This window comes from Stegostoma tigrinum, chromosome 3 (assembly GCF_030684315.1).
Source record: "Stegostoma tigrinum isolate sSteTig4 chromosome 3, sSteTig4.hap1, whole genome shotgun sequence".
In the NCBI taxonomy this organism is placed as follows: domain Eukaryota; kingdom Metazoa; phylum Chordata; class Chondrichthyes; order Orectolobiformes; family Stegostomatidae; genus Stegostoma; species Stegostoma tigrinum.
The window spans coordinates 48,701,480-48,716,958 of record NC_081356.1 but is presented as its reverse complement, the minus strand read 5'-3'; the positions used below and the strand labels follow the sequence as shown (position 1 = coordinate 48,716,958).

Here is a 15,479-nt window from a genome sequence, read left to right as displayed (position 1 = left end):
GTACTTGTCTGAGAAGTGCATATGTCGGCTGTTTGTGTTTACATGATATAAATAGAGTGTTTGTCTGCATAGTATACACACCAGTGGAGACAGAGGATGGTTGTCTGACTAGGGTTTGTTGGTGCACAATGCACACAGGGTGTTTGCCTGGACATGGAGAAGAAGGGTGTTTGCTTGGAAGTATACACAAGGTGTCTGCCTGGACTGTATATTCACCAGGTGTTTGCCTGGAGAATGTACAGAGTGATACAGATCTACAGTAGAGAAAAACAAAGCCCTTTGGCCCATCACATTAGTGCTGGCCAAAAACTTCCAACTAACTACTCTAACCCCATTCCCCAGCACTTGGCCCATAGCCTGTGTGCCTTGGCATCTTTACTTATAGAGTAATTGAGTCTTATAGCATGGAACCTGACTGTACAGTCAAACAAAGAAACCTACAGCACAGGAACAGGCCCTTCGGCCCTCCAAGCCTGCGCCAATCAAGATCCTCTGTCTAACCTGTCATCTATTTTCTAACGGTCTGTGCCCACTTGCTCCCTGCCCATTCATGTACCTGTCCAAATATATCTTAAAAGATGCTAACATGTCTGCATCTACCATCTCCACTGGCAACGCGTTCCAGGCACCTACCACCCTCTGTGTAAAGAACTTTCCACGCATATCTCCCTTAAACTTTCCTCCTCTCACTTTGAAATCATGACCCCTAGTAATTGAGTCCCCTACTCTGGGGAAAAAGCTTTTTGCTATCCACCCTGTCTATACCCCTCATGATTTTGTAGACCTCAATCAGGACCCCCTCAATCTCTGTCATTCTAATGAAAATAATCCTAATCTATTCAACCTCTCTTCATAGCTAGCACCCTCCATACCAGGCAACATCCTGGTGAACCTCCTCTGCACCCTCTCCAAAGCATCCACATCCTTTTGATAATGTGGCGACCAGAACCGTACACAGTACTCCAAATGTGGCCGAACCAAAGTCCTATACAACTGCAACATGACCTGCCAACTCTTGTATTCAATACCCTGCCCAATGAAGGAAAGCATGCCAGATGCCATCTTGACCACCTTATTGACCTGCGTTGTCACCTTCAGGGAACAATGGACCTGAACACCCAGATCTCTCTGTTCATCAATTTTCCCTAGGACTTTTCCATTTACTGTATAGTTTGCCCTTGAATTTGATCTTCCAAAATGCATCACCTCACATTTTCCCAGATTGAACTCCATCTGCCATTTATCTGCCCAACTCTCTAGTCTATCTATATTCTGCTGTAATTTTTGACAGTCCCCTTCACTGTCAGCTACTCCACCAATCTTAGTGTCATCAGCAAACTTGCTGATCAGACCACCTACACCTTCCTCCAGATCACTTACATATATCACAAACAACAGTGGTCCCAGCACAGATCCCTGTGGAACACCTCTGGTTACAGGTCTCCAATTTGAGAAACTCTCTTCTACTACAACCTCTGTCTCCTGTTGCCCAGCCAGTTTTTTTTATCCATCTAGCTAGCACACCCTGGACCCCATGTGACTTCACTTTCTCCATCAGCCTGCCATGAGGAACCTTACCAAACGCCTTACTGAAGTCCGTGTATATGACATCTACAGCCTTTCCCTCATCAATCAACTTTGTCACGTCCTCAAAGAATTCTATTAAGTTGGTAAGACATGACCTTCCCTGCACAAAACCATGTTGCTACCACTGATAAGCCCATTTTCTTCCAAATGGGAATAGATCCTATCCCTCAGTATCTTCTCCAGTTGCTTCCCTACCACTGACGTCAGGCTCACCGGTCGATAATTACCTGGATTATCCTTGCTGCCCTTTTTAAACAAGGGGACAACAGTCGCAAGTCTCCAGACCTCCGGGACCTCACCCGTGTCTAAGGACACTGCAAAGATATCTGTTAAGGCCCCAGCTATTTCCTCTCTCGCTTCCCTCAATAACCTGGGATAGATCCCATCCGGACCTGGGGACTTGTCCACCTTAATGTCTTTTAGGATACTTAACACTTCCTCCTTCCTTATGTCAACTTGACCTAGAGTAAGCAAACATCTATCCCTAACCTCAACATCCGTCATGTCCCTCTTCTTGGTGAATACTGGTGCAAAGTACTCGTTAAGAATGTCACCCATTTTCTCTGACTCAGCGCATAACTCCTTCTTTGTCCTTAAGTGGGCCAATTCTTTCTCTAGTTACCCTCTTGCTCTTTATATATGAATAAAAGACTTTGGGATTTTCCTTCACCATGTTTGCCAGCAATATCTCATGTCCTCTCTTAGCCCTCTTAATCCCTCGTTTCAGATTCACTCTACATTCCCGATATTCTTGCAAAGCTTCGTCTGTCTCCAGTTGCCGAGACGTCATGTGTGCTTCCTTTTATCTCTTGGCTAGTCTCACAATTTCACCTGTCATCCATGGCTCCCTAATCTTGCCTTTTCTATTCCTCATTTTCTCAGGAACTTGTCTCTCCTGCACGCTAATCAACCTCTCCTTAAAAGCCTCCCACATATCAAATGTGGATTTACCTTCAAACAGTTTCTCCCAATCTACATTCCTCAGATCCTGCTGAATCTTGGTATTCGTTGGCCTTCCCCCAGTTTAGTACTCTTCCTTTAGGACCACTCCTACCCTTGTCCATGAGTATTGTAAAACTTACGGAATTGTGGTCGCTATTTCCAAAGTAGACCCCTACTGTAATATCAACCACTTGGCTGGATTCATTCCCCAGCACCAGGTCCAGTATGGCCCTTTCCCGAGTTGGGCTACATACATACTGCTCTAGAAAACCCTCCTGGACTTACCTTACAAATTCTGCTCCGGCTTGACCCCTAACACTGAGTGAATCCCAGTCAATGTTGGGAAAATTAAAATCTCCCATCACCACCACCCTGTTTCTCCTACACCTTTCCATTATCTGTTTACATATTTGTACCTCTATCTCACTAGTCCACTCTGACCTTTGTTCCCAAACTAAACTAGTTCCACCTGCCTGTGTATGGGCTGTGTCTGTCCAATCCTTTCCTATATATGTACTTATCCAAATGCCTTTTAACAGTTTGAACTGTATCTGTATCTAACACTTTCTCTGGCACTTCAATCCACACGAACCACTTTCTGTCTAAAAACGTTGTTCCTCATGTTCTTCTTAGCTTTCTCTGCTCACCTTAAAAACATGCCCCCAAGTTTTGAACTCTCGCACCCTAGGGAAAAGACACTTAATCTATTCCCTGCATGATTTTATAAATCTCTATAAGGTCACCCATCAAGCTCCTACACTCCAGTGAAAAAAGTCCCAGCCTATCAGCCTCTCAACTCAAACCCTCCATTCCCAGAAACATACTGGTAAATCTTTTCTGAAACCTCTCTGATGTAGTAGTATCCTTCTGTAGCAGGACAGCCAGAACTGCACACAGTACTCCTGAAGATGCCTCGCCAACGTCCAATACAACCTCAATATGAAGCCCTAACTCCTATAATCAAAGATCTGTGCAATGAAGGCAAGTGTGCTAAATGCCCTGCTTAACCACATCACACAAATTTCAAAGAATTATATACCTGAATCCCCAGCGCTGTCTGTTCTACATTACACAGGGGCCTGTCATTAATTGTACAAGTCCTGCCTTGTTTGTTTTAACAAAATGCAATATCTCACATTTATCCAAATTAAGCTCCATCTGTCACTCAGCCCGTTGACCCAATTGATCAAGACCTCTTTGCAATCTTAGATCACCTTCTTCGGTATCCACTATACGACAAATTTTGGTGCCACCTACAAACTTACTAACCATGCCTCCTATATTTTTTCATCCAAATTATTTATCTCAATGACAAACAAAAATGGACCCAGTATCAATTCCTGTGGAACATTGCTGGTCACACGCCTTCAGTCCAAAAAGCAACAACCCTCTACCATCCTACTGTCTCCTTCGGATAATTGTATTCATTGGCAAACTCAATCTGAATCCCATGTGACCTAACTTTACTAATTAGCCTACCATGCAGAAACTTGTCAAAGACATTACTAAAGTCCATAAAAACAATGTCCATTGCTCTCATCAGCCCTTTTGGTTACTTCCTTAAAAAGCACAATCAAGTTTGTGAGACACACAATTTTCCTCACACAAAACCATGCTGACTATCCCTAAGCAGGTCTTGCCTCAGCAAATGTATGTAACTCCTTTCTTTCAGAGCCTTCCAATAACTTACCCACCACCATGTCAGGCTCAGAGATCTATGATTTCCAGGCTTTTCCTTAAAGCCTTTCGTAGTTAATGGCACAACTTTAACCACCCTCCAGTCCTCTGGCACCTCATCCGTGGTTATAGATGATGATATAGATTAAATATTTCTGCAAGAAGGCGAGCAATTTCTTCCCCAACTTCCCACAAAATTCTGAGAAACACTTGATCAGGTCCCAGAGATTTATCCACTTCACTGTTTTCTGAGACCTCCAGCATTTCCTCTTTCTGTATTGTGAACTGTTTTCAAAATTTATTTTCCTGAGTTCTGTAGCATTAATTTTATACTTCTTAAATGTTATGACACTTTCTGCTTCTACTACCCTTATTGGCAAGGAGTACCAGATTCCCAGCGCCCTCTGGGTGAAAAAGTCTTTCTTTACATCTCCTCTAAATCTTCTGCCTCTTATCTTCAATCTTTGCCTTCTTGTTCAATGATCCCTACATCAGAGAAAAGTTTCTTCCCGTCTATCCGTCTGTGCCCCTCATAATTTTATACATCACAATCATGTTTCTTCTCAAACTCCTCTGCCATAAGGAAAACAAACCCAGTCTGTCCAAAGTCTCTTCCTAACTGAAACTCTCCAGCCCAGACAACATCCTGATAAACTCCCCTGCACTCTGTCCAGTGCAATAATGTCCGTCCTATAATGTAGATTCCATAACCGCAGATAATCTAGCTGCACCCTTATCAATGCTTTATACAGGTCCTGCATAAGCTTCCTGCTCTGAAAGTCTGTCTCAATTAATAAAGGCAAGTATGCTATATGCCTTCTTAACCATTTTTTCCACCTGTCCTGTTTCCTCAAGGGACTGGTATGCATGCATGTGAAGGTCCTTCTGATCCTTGGTGCTTCCACGTGTCCTTACCATTCATCACGTACTCTCTTCACTTGTTTGTCCTACTCATGTGCAACAGCTCACTTTCATTCAGATTGAATTCCAGTTGCCACTGACCGGCCCATCGGTATTCTCTTGTCGTGTAAGGCTATCCTCCTCACTGTTAACCACACTGTTTACGAACTTACTGATCGACCTCCTACACTCAAGTTTAAATCATTTATGTAAAGCACAAACTGCAGGAGCCCCAACCCTGACCCCACTGGACACAGATCCCTAGTTGGAAAAACACTCATCAACCACCACCCTCTGTTTCTAACATTCAGCCAATTGTGGATCCAATTTGTCAAATTTCCATGGATTCTATGGGCTCTTACCATTTCCATTAGTGTCCCATGTAGGACCATATTAAAAGCATCACCCTCATCTACACACATGAGCACCTCTGAAAAATTCAATAAAGTTGGTCAAACTTGATCTTCCCTTAACAAAACCATGCTGACTGTTCTGGATTAATCCCTGCCTCTCCAAATGCATTTGGGATTTTACCAAGACAATATATGCATAGGGTTTTTTTTGGCTCAACAGTTTATTCTCACAATGTTTTCCTGTATATTATTTCTACAATAGTGTTCACCTGTACAGTGTATTCACAGGGAGTTTGACTGGCCAGTATACATTTAGATAACACTGTGTGGAGCTGGAGGAAGACTGCAGGCCAGGCAGCATCAAGGGAGCAGGAAAGCTGACGTTTCAGGTCAGGATTCTTGTTCAGAATTTCTGAAGAAAGACCACGATCCGAAACATCAGCTTTCTTGCTCCTCTGATGCTGTCTGGCCTGTTGTGTTCCTCCAGCTCCACACAGTGTTATCTCTGACTCCAGCATCGGCAGTTCTTACCATCTCTGAGTGAATATATACATGGGTTTTTTTTTACATGATCACATAAATGCAGATCACAACTCCCTGACCTCTACTGTAGTCATGGAGAGGGTTAGGAGCAGATAGTTTGGGAAAGTATTTGATTGTGGTGTAGGGTATTACAATGCTATTAGGCAGGACCATAAATTGGAACCAGATGTTCTCTGGGAAACGCATGACAGAAATGTGGAGGTTGTTTAGGGAACATTTGCTGCAAGTGCTGGATAGGTTTGTCCCACTGAGGCAGGGCAAGGATGGAAAGGTGAAGGAACCTTGGATGACAAGGCATGTGGAACGCCTAGTCAAGAGGAAGAAGAAATCCTTACTTAAGGTTGAGGAAGCAAGGATTAGACAAGGCTCGAGAGGTCTACAAGTTAGCTAGGAAGGAACTGAAGGTGGAATTACAAGAGTGAGAAGGGAGCATGACAGGTAGGATTAAGGAAAACCCAAGGCATTCTATGCTTGCATGAGGAACAAGAGGATAGCCAGAGTAAGGCCAATCAAGAATAGTGGAGAGAACTTGTGCCTGAAGTTGGAGGAGATAGGGGTGGTCCTTAATGAATGCTTTGTTTCAGTATTCACCAGTGAGAGGACCTTGTAGTTTTTGAGGACAGCGTGAAACGGGCTGATATGCTTGAACAGGTTGATGCTAGGAAGGAGGATGTGCTCGAAATTTTGAAAAACATGAGGATTGATAAGTGCCTGGGCCAGATGGGATATACCCAAGATTATTACAGGAAGCGAGGGAAGAGATTGCTGCACCTTTGGCGACGATCTTTGTGTCCTCACAGCCCACTGGAATAGTACAAGATGGTTGGAGGGTAGCTAATGTTATTCCTTTGTTCAAGAAAGAGAATCGGGTTAGTTCTAGGAATTACAGACTGGTCAGTTTTTCTTCTGTAGTTGGCATATTATTGGAGAGGATTATGAGAGATTGAGAGATAGTATTTATGATTATTTGGAAAAGCACAGTTTGATTAGAAATAGTCAGCGTGGCTTTGAGAGGGGTAGGTCATGCCTCACAAGCCTTATTGAATATTTTGAGAATTTACAAAACACATTGATGAAGGTAGAGCAGTGGATGTGCTGTATATGGATTTTAGTAAGGAATTTGATAAAGTTCCCCATGGTAGGCTTAGTCAGAAAATAAGGAGGCATGGGAGTCAGGGAAATTTGGCTGTCTCGGTACAGAATTGGCTGTCCAATAGAAAACAGAGAGTGGTAGTAGATGGAAAGTATTCAGCATGAAGCTCAGTGACCCACTGGTGTTCTGGCACCTCTGCTCTTTGTGACCTTTATAAATGACTAGGATGAGGATTTGGAAGGGTGGGTTAGTAAGTTTGTTGATTACATGGAGATTGGTGGAGTTGTGGACAGGGAGGAGGGCTGTTGTCGGTTGAACGGGACATTAACAGGGTGCAGAGCTGGACAAGGAAGTGGCAGATGGAATTCAACCTGGAAATGTGTGCAATGGTGCAGTTTGGAAGATTGAATTTGAATGCAGGTTGCAGGGTTAATGGCAAGATTCTTGGCAGTGTGTAAGAACAGAGGGATCTTGGGGTCCAAGTCCATAGTTCCCACAAAGTTGTCACCCAAGTCAGTAGGGTTGTTAAGAAGGCATATGGCGTGTTGGCTTTCATTGACGATGGGATTGAATTTCAGAGCCACGAGGTCATGCTTCAGCTGTGTAAAACCCTGGTTAGACAAGGTTTGTAATATTGTGTTCAATTCTGGTTGCCTTATTTTTGGAAGGGTGTGGAAGCTTTAGAGAGAGTGCAGAGGAGTTTACCAGGATGTTGCCTGGACTTATGAAGAAAAGTTGAAGGACCTAGGGCTTCTTTCACTGGAACGAAGAAGGATGAGAGGTGACTTGATAGAGGCATTGGTTGAGTGGATAGCCCGACACTTTTTTCCCAGGGTGAAAATGACTGTCATGAGGGTGCATAATTTGAAGGTGATTTGAGGAAGATATAGAGGAGATATCAGAGGTAGTTCTTTACATAGAGAGTGCTAGGTGTGTGGAATGCACTGCCAGCAGTGGTAGCAGAATCAGATGCATTGGGGATATTTGAGTGACTCTTGGGTAGGCACATGGTTGATATGAAAATGATCGGTATGCAGGTTAGTTTGATCTTACGTTAAAAACCGAAAGAACTATGGATGCTGTAAATCAGGAACAAAAACAAAGCTGCTGGAAATGCTCGTCAGGTCTGGCAGCATCTGTGAAGGGAAAAACAGAGTTAACCTTTCAAGTCCGATGACCCTTCCTCAAACTGATCAGTTTTCTAAGAGCAAAGTGATCTGGACTTCATAGTTTGGTTGCAGACCTGAACAATCGGTTCGGAAACAGGAACTATTTTGACTTCAAGGGACTGGCAGCCACATGAGGCAGTGGGAAGGTGTGGGGCGCAAATATGGATGGTCTGATGGTGAGATGAGAGGTGGAAGAAACAAGTTCAGAACCCAGTGAACAGGAGCTTCAGGCCAAATTGTCAGATCAAACTGCAAATGCCAGATCACACTGCAGGATCATCAGGTCACAGTGTGGAGCTGCCAGGTCAAACCTCAAAGTTGGTAGGTCACGCTGCAAGATTGCCATGTCACACTGTAGGTTGTCAGGTCAAGCCGCAGGAATGTCAGGTCGTGCTGTGGAGTTTTCAGTTCATATTGCAGGGTTGTTTGGTCTCACTGAAGGGGATGTCAGGTTAATAAAATGTGAGGCTGGATGAACACAGCAGGCCAAGCAGCATCTCAGGAGCACAAAAGCTGATGTTTCGGGCCTAGACCCTTCATCAGAGAGGGGGATGGGGAGAGGGAACTGGAATAAATAGGGAGAGAGGGGGAGGCGGACCGAAGATGGAGAGTAAAGAAGATAGGTGGAGAGAGTATAGGTGGGGAGGTAGGGAGGGGATAGGTCAGTCCAGGGAAGACGGACAGTTCAAGGAGGTGGGATGAGGTTCGTAGGTAGATGGGGGTGCGGCTTGGGGTGGGAGGAAGGGATGGGTGAGAGGAAGAACCGGTTAGGGAGGCAGAGACAGGTTGGACTGGTTTTGGGATGCAGTGGGTGGGGGGGAAGAGCTGGGCTGGTTGTGTGGTGCAGTGGGGGGAGGGGACGAACTGGGCTGGTTTAGGGATGCAGTTGGGGAAGGGGAGATTTTGAAACTGGTGAAGTCCACAACTTCACCAGTTTCAAAATCTCCCCTTCCCCAACTGCATCCCTAAACCAGCCCAGTTCGTCCCCTCCCCCCACTGCACCACACAACCAGCCCAGCTCTTCCCCCCCACCCACTGCATCCCAAAACCAGTCCAACCTGTCTCTGCCTCCCTAACCGGTTCTTTCTCTCACCCATCCCTTCCTCCCACCCCAAGCCGCACCCCCATCTACCTACTAACCTCATCCCACCTCCTTGACCTGTCCGTCTTCCCTGGACTGACCTATCCCCTCCCTACCTCCCCACCTATACTCTCTCCACCTATCTTCTTTACTCTCCATCTTCGGTCCGCCTCCCCCTCTCTCCCTATTTATTCCAGTTCCCTCTCCCCATCCCCCTCTCTGATGAAGGGTCTAGGCCCGAAACGTCAGCTTTTGTGCTCCTGAGATGCTGCTTGGCCTGCTGTGTTCATCCAGCCTCACATTTTATTATCTTGGAATTCTCCAGCATCTGCAGTTCCCATTATCTCAGGGGATGTCAGGTTGTCAGGCTGTAGTGCAGGATTGTTAAGTCACATTATGGAACTGTCAGATCAGACTGCAGGGTCATTGGGTCACTCTGCGCGGACTTCAGTTCACGCTCTGGGGTCATCACATCATACTGAGGGCTTTAGGCAATACTACCAGGGCTTCAGATCTTATTGTGGGTGTGCCAGGTCACACTTTGGGAGATACCAGGTCACACTGCGGGGATCTTCAGGTCATTCCGTGTGGACGTCAGGTTGCACTGTGAGGTCCTTAGTTCAGTCGTGTGTCTTCAGGTCACTGTCTGGATTTAACAGGTCACATGGCTGTCAGGTCAAATGTGGGGCCTTCATGTCACACTTCAGGACACACTGCAGGGTTGTCAGGTCACACTGCGGGAGCCTTAGGTCAAACTGCAACTCAGTGTGGTGTTGTCAGGTCACACTGGATTGTCAGTTGAAACCGCATGATCGTCATGTCAAAGTGCAGAGTCATCGTGTCACATTGTGGGTTGTCAGGTCAGACCATGGTGTAATTAGGTTGCAAGGCAAGGACTTCAGGTCACACTGCAGGGTTGTCAGGCCACAATGCAGGGGTCATCAGGCCATGCTGTGCATATCATCAGGTCCATCATTGAGTCACATTTGTGGGGGCATCAGGTAAAATTGGGTTTCAGTTTCACCTGAACTACCCAACCACCACTAACCCACTCCTAAATGCCAACATACATCAGAAGTAGGCCATTCAGCCCTTCAAGCCTGCTCTGCTATTCAATACATGATTTCTGATCAGATTGCAGCCTCAAATTAATGTTCCTGCCAACTCGATGTTTTAACTCCTTGTTTAACAAGAATCTATCTACCTTAACAACAATATTCAAGGACTGCTTCTACCATGTTTTCAAGAAGATCGTTCCAATGCAATGCTCTGTTAGGAAAGAAATTTGCCTAATCTCTGCTTCAAATGGGTGACCACTGATTTTAAAGCAGTGACCTAGATTCCCATCTCAGGAGACATCCTCTCAATATCTACCCTGTCAAGAGCTATCATTTTATGTTTGAAATTTCATATATCAATCAAGTTGCCTCTTACTCTTCTGAACTGCAGCAGATACAAGTCTAATCTTTGATCAAACATTCTGCTCATTTCATTTATTGGCCAGGTGCATCTGTCTGAATTGCCTTAAATATACTTGCATCCTTCCTTACAACAGGTGACCAAAACTATGAATGGTACTTCAGATGTGGTCCCTCCAATGCCCTGGACAGCTGTTGTATATCCTCCTATACTTTTCAATTTGATCCCCTCATGATAACCAATAACATTCTATTAGCTTTCCTCAATACTTGCTGTTCCTGCATGTGAACCTTTTGATTTCATGTACGAGGACACCCAGATCACTTTACAGTCTCTCACTGTTTAGATGATATGCTCTATTTTTATTCTTACTGCAGAAACAAACTCTTGCACATTTTTATACAATATACTCCATTTACCGCATCTTTGACCACTCACTTAACCTATCTATATCTTTTTGTAGTCTCCTTGTATCCTCTTCAGAACAACGATCCCAGTGTCATCAGTAAATTTGTATTTGTCTTGGATAGTGCTGCAGGTGCTTTGGTTTGCATTGAGGAAAACCCCATTGTGCCACTGTTTCTTCTCCAGCAGTTTGTGGATTAACTCGTCATTTTTACCTAAGGTGGTGGCAAGGTTAGCATATCACCATAGCCACAGGTTCAGGCTAATGTTTTGTGGTTATGGGTTCAAGACAGTCCACAGCTGGTAGAATTTAAATTCAATTAATAAAATCTCTTATTGACAGCTCGTCTCAGTAAAGGTGACTGTAAATCCACTAATTATTGTTGTAAAAACCCAGTTGGCTCTCTAATGTTGTTTTAAGGAAGGAAATCTGCCAACCTCATCTGCTGTGTTGTACATGTGACAGTGGACCCATGACAATGTTGTCAGCTGAACAAGGCACTTGGTTCAAGGGCAGTTAGGGATGGGCAACAAGTGGTGATCTTGTCAAAAAGACTGAAATGGAGGAGTGTCCAGATGCTTATGAAGGATAGGGGTGGGTCCTCTTGAGCAGTAGAGGACCTGATATCCCTGAAAGTCACTTGATTTAGTGAATGTCTTATTTTCACTGTACCCAGGTATTTCTTGAGTTTTCTAAAAGAGATTTCTACCACCAAAACAACGTCTCCCAAACTGTACAAAACCTCATCAGATGATCTCCCACCCACAGCCTCCAACCTCATCGTTCCCCAACCCCGCACCGCATGCTTCTATCTCCTTCCCAAAATCCACAAACTTGACTGCCCTGCTTTTCCCATTGCCTCTGCTTGCTTCTGTCCCACCGAACTTATCTCGACTTAACTCGACTCCGTTTTCTCCTCGTTGGTCCAGGAACTCCCTACCTACATCTGTTGAAACCACCCACACCCTCCACCTCCTCCAAAACTTCCAATTCCCTGGTCCCCAACACCTTGTCTTTACCATGGACATCCAGTCCCTATACACCTGCATTCCCCATGCCAATGACCTAAAGGCCCTCTGCTTCTTGCTGTTCCGCAGGCCTAACCAGTCCCCCTCCGCTGACACCCTCGTCCGCTTAGCCAAACTCATCTTTACCCTTAACAACTTCTCTATCAATTCCTCCCACTTCTTACTGACAAAGATGGTGGCCATGGGTACCTGCATGGGCCCTAGCTATGCCTGCCTCTTTGTAGGTTATGTGGAACAATCCCTCTTCTGGAGCTACACTGGCCCTAAACCCCACCTCTACCTCCATTACATCGATGACTGCATCCCGTGCCACCTCGTGCTCCCACGAGGAGCTTGAACAGTTCATCCACTTCACCAATACCATACACCCCAACCTTAAGTTCACCAGGACCATCTCTGATACCTCTGTCTACTTCCTGGACATCTCTGTTTCCATCTGTGGCAACCACCTGAAAACCAATATCCATTTTAAGCCCACTGACTACCACAGCTACCTAGAATACACCTCTTGCCACCCACCCTCTTGCAAGAATGCCATCCCTATTCCCAATTCCTTCGCCTCCACCGCATCTACTCCCAAGATGAGACATTCCACTCCTGAACATCTCAGATGTTCTCGTTTTTCAAGTTCTGCGACTCCCCCTCTTCTCTCCCCCCCCCCCCCCAAGTGGTTGAGAGTGCCCTCGACCATGTTTCCTGCACCTCATCCCTCAGGCCCCCTCCCCACAATAGCAACCAAAACTGAATCCTCCTCATCCTCACGTACCACTCCACCAACCTCCGGATCCAAAGCATCATCCTCTGACATTTCTGCCATCTGTAATCCGACCTCACCACCAAAGATCTTTTTCCGTCCCCACCCTTATCTGCTTTCTGGAGGGACCACTCTCTCTGTGACCCCCTTGTCTGCTCCACACCCCCCTCCAGCCCCACCACACCCGGCACTTTTCCCTGCAACCGCAGGAAGTACTACACCTGCCCATACACTCATCCCCCATCCGAGGCCCCAAGAAGACCTTCCACATCAAGCAGATGTTTGCCTGCACGTCTGCTAATGTGCTATACTGTATCTGCTGTTCCTGTTGTGGCCTTCTGTACATCGGGGAAACCAAGTGGAGCCTTGGGGATCTCTTTGTAGAACACCTACACTCAGTTCGCACTAAACAACTTCATGTCCCATTCACGAACCATTTCAACTCCCACCCCCCCCTCCCATTCTGCAGGCAACATGTCCATCTTGGGCCACCTGCAGTGCCACAACAATGCCACCCAAAGGTTGCAGGAACAGCACCTCCTATTTCGTGTGGGAACCCTGCACCCAATGGTATCAATGTGGATCTCACAAGCTTCAAAATCTCCCCTCCCCCTACTCCATCCCAAAACTAGCCCAGCTTGTCCCCGCCTCCCTAACCTGTCCTTCCTCCCACCTATCCCCTCTTCACACCTCAAGCCCCACACCCATCTCCTTCGTACTCACCTTATTCTGCCCCTTTGACCTGTCTGTCCTCCCTGGACTGACCTATTCCCTCCCGAACTCCCCATCTACACTCCTCTTTATGGCTCCATCCCTGCCTATTTGACCTGTCTGTCTCCTCTTCACCTATTTTCTCCTTTATCCATCTTCTATCCACCTCCTGCTCCCCTCCTATCTATTTCAGAACCCCTCCCCGTCGCCCCATTTCTGAAGAAGGGTCTAAGCCCGAAACGTCAGCTTTCCTGCCCCTCTGATGCTGCTGGCCTGCTGTGTTCATCCAGCTCCACACTTTGTTATCTCATTCCTTCATAACTGTCTGTTTGAGACACGAGAACTGAGACATAGATCATAGAACAATACAACACAGTTCAGGCCCTTGGGCTCACGATGTTGTGCTGAACGTTTACCCTAAACCTAACCTCCACCCCTACCTTATACAATCAGCCATGTGCCTATCTAATAGCTGCTTATATATCCTTAATGAGGCTGACGCTACTCCCCTCTCTGGCAATGCATTCCATGCCCCTACCACTATCTGAGTAAAGAACCTAGCTCTAACGTCTCCTATATCTGCCACCACTCACTTTAAAACTATGCCCCCTCGTAATAGCTACCTCCACCCTAGAAAAAAGTCTGTCGTTGTCTACTCCTTTTATACCTCTGATCATTTTGTACACCCCTACCAAGTCACCTCTCATCCTTCGCCGTTCCAAAGAGAAAAGCCCTAGCTTCTCAACCTTTCCTTGTAAGACCTTCTCTCCATTTCAGGCAACATTCTGGTAAATCTCCTCTGCACCTTTTCTAATGCTTCCACAGCTTCCCTGTAATGAGGCAACTAGAACTGGACACAGTACTCCAGATGTGGCCGAACGAGGCTTTTGTACAGCTGAAGCGTAACTTCAAGGCTCTTGAACTGAATTCCTCTATTAATGAAAGCTAACACACCATACACCTTCATAACAACTCTATCCACCTGGGTGGCAGCTTTCAGGGAACTGTGTATAAGATCCCAAGATCCCTCTGCTCTTCCACACTGCCAAGAATCTTTCCGTTAACCCTATATTCTGCTTTCAAATTTGTCCTCCCAAAATGAATCACCTGACGCTTTTCAGGGTTAAACTCTATCTGCGACTTCTCAGCCTAGCTCTGCACCCTGTTAATGTCCCTTTGTAACCTAGAACAGCCCTTCGCACTATCTACAACTCGACCCACCTTTGTATCATCTGCAAACTTACTAATCCACCCTTCCACCCCTTCATCCAAACCATTTACTAAAATCATAAATAGAAGAGGATCCAGAACAGACCCAAGTGGTCCACGACTCATAACTGAGTACCATGGTGAATGTTTTCCATCCACTACCACCCTTAGTTTTCTGAGGGTCAGCCAATTCTGAATCCATTCTGCCACATTTTCCCCTATCCCAAGCCTCCTTACCTTCTGCATGAGCCTAACATGGGGAACTTTATCAAGCACCTTACGATCCATGTATACCACGTCCACTGCTCTACCTTCATCCATGTGATTGGTCACCTCTTCAAAGAATTCAGTAAGGTTTGTGAGGCGTGATCCACCCCTCACAAATCCATGCCGACTGTCACAAATCAAACTGTGCCTATCCAGGTAATCATAAATTCTATCTCTCCGAGCTCTTTCCAATAGTTCTCCCACCAGTGAATTAAGACTGACTGCTCCGGAATTTCCAGGGTTATCCCTATTCCCTTTTTTTGGACGAGGGAATGACGTTTGCCACTCTGCAATCTTCCAGCAGTATGCCCGTGGACAGTGAGGATGAAAAGATCATCGC

At 45.7% G+C, this 15,479-nt stretch overlaps 1 protein-coding gene across 7 annotated transcripts in view; it reads left to right on the top strand.

Moving 5' to 3' along the window:
• The window catches only part of zdhhc21 (zinc finger DHHC-type palmitoyltransferase 21), a 252,814-nt gene that overhangs the window by 849 nt on the left and 236,486 nt on the right, over positions 1–15,479 (top strand). The window lies entirely within an intron of this gene.